We start from the raw sequence: 12,750 nt of genomic DNA on the forward strand, positions 1-12,750 counted from the left end.
ATTAATTAATAATATTTTTATTAGTTATGGTATATATTTAATTATTTAACAATATTTGATGTATTTTTGTAATAGTATTTTTTTATTGATTATGGTATTTAATTAAATAAATATCATAATTAATTAATAAATACTATTAAATAGTGTATTGCTAATACCATTAATTAATTAAATATATTAAATAATTAAAGAAATATCATAAAATAATGTTAATTAATACTGATAATTAATTAAATAAATTAAATAATTCATTATAAGAGAAGGAGAAGGGAGTGAAGAGGTGGCTTCATGAGGGAGCAAGAAAGGCTAAAACGAAGAGTGATTGAGAGTTCATGGTTGGGTAAGGAAGAAAGCTCAAGCTATGATGTGGCATGTTTCTACTTTATTATATATACGCACACACACACACAAAGATTGATTCAAAATTTTCTATTAAATAACAAAACAAAAATTGATTTATACATAAATATTGAAAATATATTTATCACAAAAAATGCAATAAATAATTATTAAAAATACAATAAATATAAATTTTAATATATATATAAATATATAATAAATATAGATTAAGATTTTAAAATTATTATTAATAAATATCAATTTTCTGAAAGTTATTTTCTAGAATTATTAATTGATATAAGTTAAATAGTTATTATTAGTACATTAATAATTGCAATTATTATTCTATTTTTTAATATCTATTAAAAACTTTTTTTTAAAGTTATTACCTATTTTTTGTTATTTGAAAGCTTCAATGCCTCTAAATTATTTAATCTATTTTTATTATTTCAAAAGTATTTAAAAAGTATTAAATTATTTATATTTTATATTCTTATTATCAAATATTATTAAATCTATTTTTTATTTATTTAAATAATATCACTATTTAGTTATTTCAATATTACTTATTTATTGAATTTCATAATCCATAAAATTATAAGGTATACTATTATTACATAATTTTGTTATTAATTTTGTAAAATATAAAATTATTATTAATTCAAATATTATGAATCTATTATAACAATTTTCTACTTCTAATAAAATGTTTAAGTTTATTACATAATTTCATTATTTTAACTATTTAAAATTTAGTTATTTAAAATTTTTCTTTATTTAACTTTTATTTATTTTAAAGCTATTAGATAATATTAAATAGTTTTCTATATAATATTTTCAATATTTTTTATTAATAACATTTAGTTATTGAAAATTTTAAATAGTATTTTTTATTTTTATTTTTATTATTTGAATAATATTTAAATTGAATAATTTGTAAAATTATAATTTACATTATTAGTACACAATTTTGTTATGAATTTCATAAAACTATAAAATTTTTAATAATATGAATATTATTAAATCTGTGATATTTTTTGTGTTTTTAATAAATATTTTTAAAGTTACTACATAATTTTATTATAATATTTAAATCATTCTTAATTTTTTTAATTCAAACTTTCTTTTGATAGATATAGATGAAAAGTGAGGGAGATGATAAATAGGAATTGGAAATGATTTAAGAGATAAACTCTACTAAATTAGAGATAATTTAGGAGATAAATAGGAGTTACAGATAATTTAGGAGAAAGTGGGGGATAATGGGAGTCTGGATCTCCAGCCCACACAAACTCTATCCACATCTACCCATATAACATCGCAACTATACATGGAGAACATCTCATCCTCCTAAATGGTATTATACAGGGGGAGATATTCTCAATTCACGGGGGTAGTGTGTTTTGAGTAGATGTGGGCAGAGTTCTTTTGGGCAGGTGATCCGGCGTCGGATAATGGTGCCACTTGGCTAGATTAGATTAGATTTTGGTAGAGAGATTTTTAGGAATAGTTTTATGAAGGGATATCCAAAGGGATAAACATGGAGGAAAGAGGGGTTGCCCAAGCATGATGAGGTGTCATTATCAATTTATCAGAGAAGGAGAAGGGAGTAATGAGATAGGTGGCTTGATGAGGGAGCAAGAAAGGCTAAAATGAGAGGGGCTGAGAGGCCAAGACATGGCATCATTTTACTTTAGTGTATATATAGGTTCCCAATGCATAAATGTAGTGTCATATGGGTAGGTGTGTATAGGAGATCCAGATCCAGATCTAGAACCGGCTTGCTTTAAAAAACTTATATGGAGCACCTCAAAGTAATCGAAGCAATTGGAGATCCATTTGTCCACCACTTGCCTGATGTCTAGACCTGTTCATGGTCGGGTAGCCTGATGGCCCGGCCCGCACCCCGGTCGGGCTTGGTCATGTTATTAGGCCTGCAGGCCTGACCTCGAGCCTAACACAGTAAGCCCAACCATGTTTCGAGCCAGACTCGGGATTTGTCAAAAAAGCCCGGCCCGATTCAGCATTATATATTTTATAAAATACATAATGTGTATTTTATATATTATATAAAATATATAAATAATATAATATTTATTGAAATATATATATTTATAATTTAATATATACATTTTTTATTTTTTCTTTATAATTTTTCTCTCTCTCTATTCAGCCGCTTCAGCAATAGTAACAGCATGGGCTAAATTTTGGGTTCGGGCCTAGGCTCGGGCTCCGGATTTTTTATGAGGGCTGGGCTCGGAACCAAATTGTAAGCCTGATGGTCAGGCCGGGCTCGGGCTCAAGTCTTAAAAAAATCTCTTAATACAGAGTGAAAGCCCGGCCCGGAGCATGAACAAGCCTACTAATGCCCCCACCGTTACTAATGACTGAAATGTGATTCCATTAAAAATTATATATATAATCCATCATATCAATGGGCTAATAATCTTTCTCTTTTTTTCTCTGAAGTTTCACAAACAAGCCTATAGAAAGAAGTACTTGTGCCGAAGCAGTCTGAAACTCATTTTTTATTGGTAGGAGGCCTGGTGCTGAGTGGTGACTAGGGAAGCACTGTTCTACCCATTTCACTCATTTTCTGGTTCAAGTGGCCAAGTCTTATTACCAAACAAAAAAGCACGACTTCATCGTTACCTAAGTATTTAGGTACATTCATTCATGGAAAGGATGCAGAGTGAGAGGCAGTATGCCAACTGTTTATATGTCACTATCAAAATCTCGCACTATAAGCGAATCAGGGGTAGTCGGATAGATACAGAGCACGGGCCACTAGTTATATTATATTTATTATAAAAAAATGCTAACTGAACCGACCAATTCAACTACTGGGCCATTGGTTACCGCTAATGTTTTCTTCTTTTAAAGAATATAAAAAAAAAAAGAAAGAAGTACCACAACAACTAAGACTAATGCAAGTTCAAACAAAACACATGAATGCAAAACTTAGCATACGGTATTTTTAAACCTTGTATTCATACTTGAACCTATCGCTTAGTCTGAAAAGAGTATAAATACAAATATGTATAGTATAAATATACAAAATAATATAAAATATAAGTCTTTAAGCTCTACAGTATTTGTACTCTTTTCAGACAGAATACAAATACAACAAATCAATGTTTTCAACCCATGGTTGACCCAATCAATTGAACCGGTTGAATCATCATCTAACCAAGATTTTGGCTCTGGTTCAGTCAAGACCCACCAGACGGTTAAAAACTGTTGACTTTGGTCAAGAACCATTTGATCCGGCTAGTTCGACTATTGACCCATTCGACCCGGTGACCGGGTCGTGGGTTGCATAATCAATGCATACAAACTTTCGGAAATCATAACTTTGCACTCCGATATTTGATTGGGGTGTTTTTTTTTTTATTTTGTGTAACTTTTCGAGATCTATGCGTCCCAAGGTGCCACCCCGCTATTTTCGCAAAAAAAAAACCTTTTTAGCCTCAAATTATATATTTTTTAATATTTTTATAAATAAAAAAAATTAAAAAACATAAATTAAATATAAAACAATATGTATAGCATATCTAAAACATATTTATACATTATTTATTACTAAAATATATATTTATACACACATATATATTGTTTTATATATTCGACCCGATCAATTGAACCAGTGACCTATGACCCGAAGGCAAAAATAGTTCGGCCTCCAGGTCATTTTTCAAAACATTACACAAATATGTCGAATGCAAAACTTTGCATACGGTATTTCTAAATCTTATATTTAAACTTTACATATTTTCTTTGTATTCATACTCTTTCCAAACCCAGTCTAAAAGACTCGATGAAAACAAACCAACCAACAAAAAACTAAGAAATACCAATCAATGTTAATGAGTGGTGCTTTCAGTTCAACAAGTTACTTTTTTTGAAATGATCCAAAAAGATACTTGGCATTTTTTGATACCTTAACTCGCCCTCAGTACTTACAAGTTACAAAGCTTTTTTTGGAAGAAAAGTGTTGGAACCTCAAGCACATTTATTTGCTTGGAAACCCTAGATTTAATCCAATGGCTTAGATGTAGTGCTTTCTGAATCACTTCTATTTATTCTAGAGATCTATTCAAAGAGGCTGAAACGAACAACCTTTCAAATAATTTTAGTTTACTGACAGCTGATTTGGGTCCTCTGAATTTATCAAGAAACACAACTCATAGCCTATTCATGTGGGCCCACCTCAGAAAGCCAGAGAGAGACAGATGTATAGGAGTCAAATAGGAAAGCAAAATGACATGATCGATCCATGATGACATGATGATCCATATTATAGGATACAAGGGCGAAGCAAGATCTGGAGTTGTTCTCACTGCCTCTGATCTTCACTCCAACGAGAAAACATATAAAAATAATAAAAAAAAAAAAGCAAAAAGAATAATCGGGATCTTTTTTAACAAATCTTGAAGGGGGTTTGAACCCAGAACGACCATGTCTTCCAACGGCATGAGGAGATCGATGATGCCAAAACGTGAAGAAGATAATTGCCTTTATTCTATGGTCGTGAATCTAATCTTATCTTGGCTGGATATCGTCGGGAATTCTGTTGGAGACTTGGTCGCTGTAGACACAGGGAGACGATGAGAGGACAGCTGCGGAGCTTCAGTCAAAAGTCTCGACATCTTTTTTCTCACAATTTTCTCTTCTCACCGAGGTCGCATCATTTCAGCGCGACCCTGCATCCTCGGTTTTGAAAACCAATATCCCACGGTTTCCCATCCCATCCCGGCGAACCAACACGTGAAAATGAAAATCTAATGGAAATATTTCCATTTTCCCATATGAGGGAGGAAGGTGGCACAAACGTTGTATTGGTATTTGAGATGTCAGATTTACATTGCCAATGGGCGTAAATTTTGCATCAGATATACAATTCATGGTTGCAAACAAACAAATATTTTGCATCCAGTTCAGATTTATATTGCAAGTAAATCGACTAAGGAGGTGTTTGACACTGTGGTGCTTTTAAGCTTGGTGTGGTGGAATCAACACCACAGACCACTGTTGCTTGGATGAAGCCATGCTATTTCACAATTCACACACACCCTAAATCACAATTCCAACACTTGGCAAATAGGATATTTAATGGGTAAGGGCTATTATCTATATATCTATACTCTAGTCTATAATTGTATATAATGGGGATACTTGTCTTAGTTACTGTGCAGGTAATAGAACTTAAAAATCATAGTATCATATAATACCATATATTGCCAATTCTTATATCTTTCCCCTTTTATTTTACTTGCACTAGTGCATAACACATGTATGTATGCTCGTAGGTAGGGTTTATATCTAATGGATGATGTATTTATGATCCGATCACACTGACCTCGTAGAGTGTATTTCACACCAACCTCATAAGCACATCTCATCAGGCAATGGGAATATTTCTCATGAATAATAACATGTAAGTAGATGTTCCTGATATATGGTGGGATGTGTCTGTGAGGTCAATGTTAGGAGGGAATCTCGGCTCGTATCTCCCACAGATGATAACGAGAGAAAGTAGACAAAGATGATCAGATCACATGCATAAATGACCATCAACAATACTTGTAAGAAGAAACAATTTATTTTCCATTGAAGGGGCTAAGAAGGTCCTTGATGTTTTGGTTAAGATTAAAAGGGCTAGGGATAGACAAAAAAGGACATGGATTGAAGTAGTAAGAAATGGCATATAATTGGAATAACACTTAAACTTTAGATCGTCAATCCATTCACTTTTTCCATTTTAATCTACAGTCAGCCTTTTATTGAGTTTTTCCAAATTCAGGCAAGTTTATCGTATTATTTCAAAAGGAGAATTCCCCACAAAAAAAAAAAAGATTTAGGATAGCAACTGCCAGATAGGGATATGATTGATGATGGTTAGGGGTATAACTGGGTCCAAAAACCAACTCTAGCCCTTGGATCATTGCACCCGGTTCCCCCATTTCCTCTGTTTCTCTTCGATTAAAGAAAAAGAGAATAAGACAATTCTGAAAATTTCCCAAGGAATTTCTAAAACAAGCATTTGATTAGCCTAAGACAACTCTAGCTCTTTTCATTTAGTTTCCTTCACTTTCTTAAATTTCTCCTACCAACCAAACAGTGGATAAATAGAGTGGATACATTAATAAGAAGTAATATACTTCTGTGATATTGTACTTTAACAAGAGGATAAATAGTGCCTTTCTTTTTACTCTCCAGTCATATTTCACTGATTCTCTCAAATCTTCTTATGATTTGAACCTTCAAATTATGGTTTGAGGAAAAAAAAAAAACATAACCATCTCACCTAAGAAGGATTTGTTGAAAACTTTTAAAATTAAAATTAAAAATAATTTAAATTGATTTCCTGTGTGAAAATTTAAATTTAAAATTAAAAGTAAAATAAAATATAAATATAAATTGAATTAAAATTATTTAAGGCATGATATGAAAAATTGGTGGCTCCTTAATGACAAAGGAGGTTGTTTGTAATCCAAATATAAGATGTAGGCCTCTTTCGGTTGCAGTACAATCTCATTTACACTAATGTAAAAGTATGGGAGTGCAGATCCTGATTCAATTTTTGCTCCAGATTTTGCCTTATTTTGTTTGTTTGTATTGTAGATAAAGTAAAATAAAAGCTGAAGTTAACTAAAGTAAAATCCATAATAAAAATAGACCAGAATTTGTATTTTTCTCATTTTCAATTCCATGCATTTCTACTGATGCAAATAGAATTGTGGCAAACAAACAGAATAGTAATGTAAAGTCTAATTATTTCTTTCTTTATTGCTTTTCTATTTTGGGGGAGGGATGGTTTGACCTATTGGAAAAATAGATTAATTTCACGTATGGCATCCAAACAAGTTAATATAAACTAGATAATGAATGATTGGTAAGTGAATTCGTCCAAGCGACAACTTGGGTGTCGTTTCATCTAAGCAACGAGCTTTTTTAACAAGGAGTTTTGTTGATATAGACAAAACCAGCGAATTTCCACCGTCAGATTGGAATCTTTGCATGAAGAAGAATTGAATGGGCAGTTTCATACATATAGACAAATCAGCGGATATTGACTGTTGGATTGCAATCTTTAAATCAAGAAGAACTGAAAAGGACAGTTTTGTAAATATAGACAACTCGAAGTCCGAAAGTCAAGTGAACGTGATCCAAAGTTCCGAACCCGCACCGCCACGAGAAGACAGAGTGAATACGAGGTTTGACGGTTGACAGCCGTAACGAGCGGGAAAAGGAATATTCTCTAATCTTTGCCCCCATCCATGAGTTTGATGATACCATGATACATCATCATCATCATATTTAATACTACCATTAACAGTAGAATAAGTCCATGTGCAACCCAATACAACTAATAATATTTGGGTATTAAAAAATTCTGTTGGATCTCCAACTTTGATTATTGCAGTTTTGTAATATCTGATATGGGGTTTCGTATATCGGGTGTAGTGCATTAGGAACATCTGTATTCTCAATGCACGGGTGAAGCGTTGAGAGGTGGAGATGAGGAATAATTTTGTGAGGATAAAATCTTGATTAATAATATCGAGAATTAGGGTTTGTTTGTTTCCTTTTAGTTCTTATTTTTTATGAGCAATTTTTTAACTTTAAGAGAAAAATGGTTGTTCGTTTCCTCTTATCTCTTAAAGTGCAATCATACAATTTTTTGTTTTCCAATGATACCCCTAAAAAGTAAACAAAAACTCTAATATATGGGGTCAAAATAGATATTTGATCATTTTCAGAATTCAAAATTCAAATTTCAAAACAACATTCTTTGCATTCAGAGTTCAGAGTAAAGAAAAGTTCACCAATACCAATATATCTCTTAATGTAATAATTGCATTTTCATATGCCAGACTTCATAGCAAACAAACAAGCCCTTAGCCTAGATTTGCTTTTTAAAGAGGCATGTATCACACCAACTTTACACCATTTGTTGTTGTACATCGAAAATATCTCTAGTACTTGTATTGTATATTATCATTAATGAATTCATGAGATATTTTTAATGCACAATTGCAACATGTTGTGAGGAGTAAATCTAAATTCATCTGTGACTCAAGGTTCAGTTTGGAAGGAGTACAAATGCAAATATGTAGAGTGCAAAACCTTATATTTTGTATGAATTTGCACTGTATATATTTGCATTTGTACTCCTTCCAAACTGAGCCTAATGTATTTATAAGTGCCAACCAATTATAACTATTTAAATGAGTATAAGAAGTCGAGAGTATTTAGTTTAAATTAATCATTATGGTTAATATGGTCAAAAAATGTGTAGACAGGGTCAACCTTTTTCATATTGAGTTTAGGTAAAGTGTAATATTCAAGCAACCGCTACCACTTTGAGACGGGATATCTTGAAAGCAAAAATCAGGTACACCTCCATACACACCCCAGATTAAGAGTTTGGCATCTAGTCGTATATCTAGAATATTATCTCAGGAATTTATAATATATAAGTATGGGAGATATTCTTGATGTGTAACTGGATGTCATGATCTAAAGGTGTGAGCATGACTTTTGCTTCCAGGAGATTCCATCTCCACCATTCATCAATTTATGCCATGTTTGGAAGGATGGCATACACATAAATCATCCACACATATTCAATATTAAGAGGTGAGTTGGATATGTTTGGTTGGCGTCAATTGGCTTAATTAGTTGGTAAGGCTTTGATTGGTTGTAATGGAGACTTGGGATTGAATTTCGCTTTCACTATAATTGGGGGATGTATTACGCAAGGTGATCCATAGAACCTTTCTTTTTTTTAGGTGAAAGAGCCCGTAAAACCAAAGAAAAATTATAATTAAGTGTCACATAATAGCCTCAAAATATTAAAATCTCACTTATCAAATTCTATTGAAAAAGCACCATTTTTCTCTTATAAAATTATTCATGATTTATTTAATCTATAAATATAGCATCATAAAAAATGGTTACAAAATTGTGAATGCTAATTAATATTTGTTTTTTGAATAGGTCCCTTGTAATTTTTTTTTGAAAAATTTCAATGGCACAAATTATCGAAGAATATTTGAGCTAAAAATTGAATCATGTTAACTAAGGCCCCATTTGGTACATCTTTCCGTGTGGTCTTTTCGTTGTTTACAAGCCGGGCAGACCGTACCATGGTCTTTTTCCATTTGGTTCATAAAAGATTTAGTCGCTAAAAAGTCAATGTGCCAAAAAGATGCAAAAAGCTCATTTTGAGTTAATCTCGGGAAGCTCTAAATGGAGTTTTTCATATCTTTCTTGCTTTATTTTTGTACAAAATGACAAAAAAAATGCATGAAAAGACACAATACCCAAATTAACTTCGAGCTACTTAAATTTTCATACAAAAGCTTAATACATCTTTTAACTGTCAGAACTATCAGAAGATATTCCTTAAAAAAAAAAAAAAAACTTTCCAAACGACCCCTAAAACTTAAGTGGAAGAATATTTGAGCTGATATTCCAGATCAATGATTTGGATCAAATTGGAGTTTTATTTATTTATATTTTGCTTCATGGGATTACATTGGTAGATACATATTCTCCTGTAGGCTGATGCCGCTGATCCGAATCACCCTTAAACGGATAAAAATTGAAATGAAATTAAAACACAGTTGACTTTTGCAGCCTAGGTTGATGTTATACAAAAGTTGTCAGAATTTTCGACTTTCAATATACCACGTCAAATGGTGGTCTAAGGAGCATCAAATATTGTGATGGAAGGATCATCCCTCTTCCCAAAGCATTGCACCTTTGGTTCTACTTTAATCATCTCTACCAAACGTGGTAGGTATTTTGGAATTTGAAAATTAACGTATTGTGGCACATAATACAATGCATAATTATTTATTATAATTTAGAATATATTGATTAATTATTATATGTCAAAAACATGTTTCTCTCACTATGAATATAAATTTATAGGCTTGTTATTTTATCAATAAATGTGGGATTCATCAAAACTCAATTCTCCCTGTGTTTTTCTTTTAGGTTCAGTTTGGAAGGGGTATAATTACAAATATATAGTGTAAAATCTTGTATTTTGTATGTATTTATATTATACATATTTATATTTGTACTCTTTTCAAACTGAGTCTTAATTTATTTCAGAAAGTCTTATCATTTATCTTAGTGGGTAAACTACTTTTACATTAGGCTGTGTTTAGTTGCAATGTAAATAAATTTGCATTGATGCAAAATCATGACAGTGCAAATGATTTTAATGTAAATTCTGATCTATTTCAAATTTTAGTCTATTTTGTTTGATTGCGGTATAACTGAAGTAAAGTAAGACATAAAGCAGAATAAAAATAAAATCCAAAATACAATTAACAAGAATTTGTATTTTTTGCATATGTATTAGTACAAATAAATATGCACTGCAACCAAATACAGCCTTAGGAGAAAATTTGATGAGACATGCCTATTAAACAAGATTTTAAAAACAAAAGTCTATGAGTGAATATGATGACAAAAAAAATAAAAAGAAATTTGATAAATACAACAAAAAAGAATGTAGGTAAATACACTTACCCGAAGTTAAATTTGGGTAAATACCTGAGAAAGTAGCTTACCAGTAAATAAGTAGGGCCTAGAAGTTAAAATTGACCTTATCAAATATGATTTTGGTATTATGAAGTTAAATGCCTATGTGACACTTGCATAATTTTTAAACAAGAATGTAACAATTACCATGGTTCCAAACAGTCCCAAGATTTATTCTTAATTTTACTTAAACTAGCGGAGGGGCCCTGCGTTGTAGGGGAAAACATGATGGTAAGTGGCTTGTCAAAGGTAAATTATTATATAGGAAAAAAATTGTGAAAGATAATTTTTTTAATTAAAAGTTTATTGGAAAAATGATCTATTTAAAATAAATAAAAATTTATGGATAATAGTATATTTAATTTAATTTAATAAAATAATAAATAAATAATCACGACCATCGGACAATAGAGTGAAAGAGGGAGAGATGACTTTTGTCATTGTATTTTTGTTTTTATAGTGGAATAATTATAAATACTTAAATAATAATTAATTTAATTTAATAAATAAATAAATAAATTTAGTAAAATAAATGAGATAAATAGACAATCAAGTGAGAGAGTAAATATATATAAATATATACACAATTCAATGTCTTACTTTGCTACCAATAATAATTTGTTAGATTATTAAATTATTAACTAATTAAATAATTTAGTAAAATAAGTAAATAAATAAATAAAATTTTATGTATTATCAACACAAGATTGGTAAAGGCTATCTCAAATTATTTAATTAATTAATATATCATTGTTAATGGGTTAGGCTGAACTATCGAGCTACCGAGCCCATGAACAGGCTTAGTCCAATTCGTGGCCTAGCTTGGCCCGTGGACCAACCCGGCCCATGGCACGACACGAGGCCGAGAAGGCTCGAACTAAAATAAAATTTTAAGATATTTTTTTTTGTCTAATTTTTTAATTTATGTTAAAATTTTCATTATTTTTTTCAAAATTAAAAAAAAAAAACATGGCTTAACTTGATTTGTGGCTTGATAATAATTATATAATATATTAATATATATAATTTATTTTCAATTCTATACATCAAAATTCATATAAAATAAAATTTTAAGATTTTTTTATTTTTTTTGTCTATTTATTTTAATTTTTGTTAAAATTTTCATTTTTTTTTCAAAATTTTAAAAAACATGGATTCGCTCAATTCATGGCCTGGCCTGGCCTATGACTTGACACGTGGACCAGCTCGACCCTCAACACAACATAGGCATGCATGAGCTCAGGCCGAGGGTTGTGTCGAGCTAACCCCTTAAAGTATCCCAAGATAGGAAAGCACAGCCCGGCTCAGCACATCTTGCACAACATGGCCCAACATAGCCCGGTTGTAAATAAAATGAGAGATAAAAACAATTTTTAACAAATATAAAAAAGGTAGAAGTTTAGAGGCATCATTGTAAATAGTTAGTAGTAGTATCATTGTCAATAATTACATTTTAGTATCAAATATGAATGAGGAAAAGGAGAAAGGACAAGTTATGATTGTTTTTTTTTATTCAATGGCATCACTATAATTAATTAAATTTGTCAAGATAAAGGTTAAAAGCATGAAAAGGAAAGGATTATAAGATTATAAGATTTCATTTCTTTCATTTAGGTTATATAAAAAAAAGATTCCATTTGACAAATGCCCTTATAGCTTTTTGCTTTTATGTTATATGTTAAAATTTTCATTTTTTTTCAAAAATTTTTAAAAACATGGATTCACTCAGTTCGTGGCCTAGCCTCTAGCCTAAGACTTGACACGCAGACTAGCCTGACCCGCGACACAACACAGGCCTGCACAGGTTCGGGCCATGCTGGCCCCCTAAAGTATCCCAGGGAAGGGAAG

This window comes from Nelumbo nucifera, chromosome 3 (assembly GCF_055504915.1).
Source record: "Nelumbo nucifera cultivar China Antique chromosome 3, China Antique-T2T, whole genome shotgun sequence".
NCBI classification, from domain to species: domain Eukaryota; kingdom Viridiplantae; phylum Streptophyta; class Magnoliopsida; order Proteales; family Nelumbonaceae; genus Nelumbo; species Nelumbo nucifera.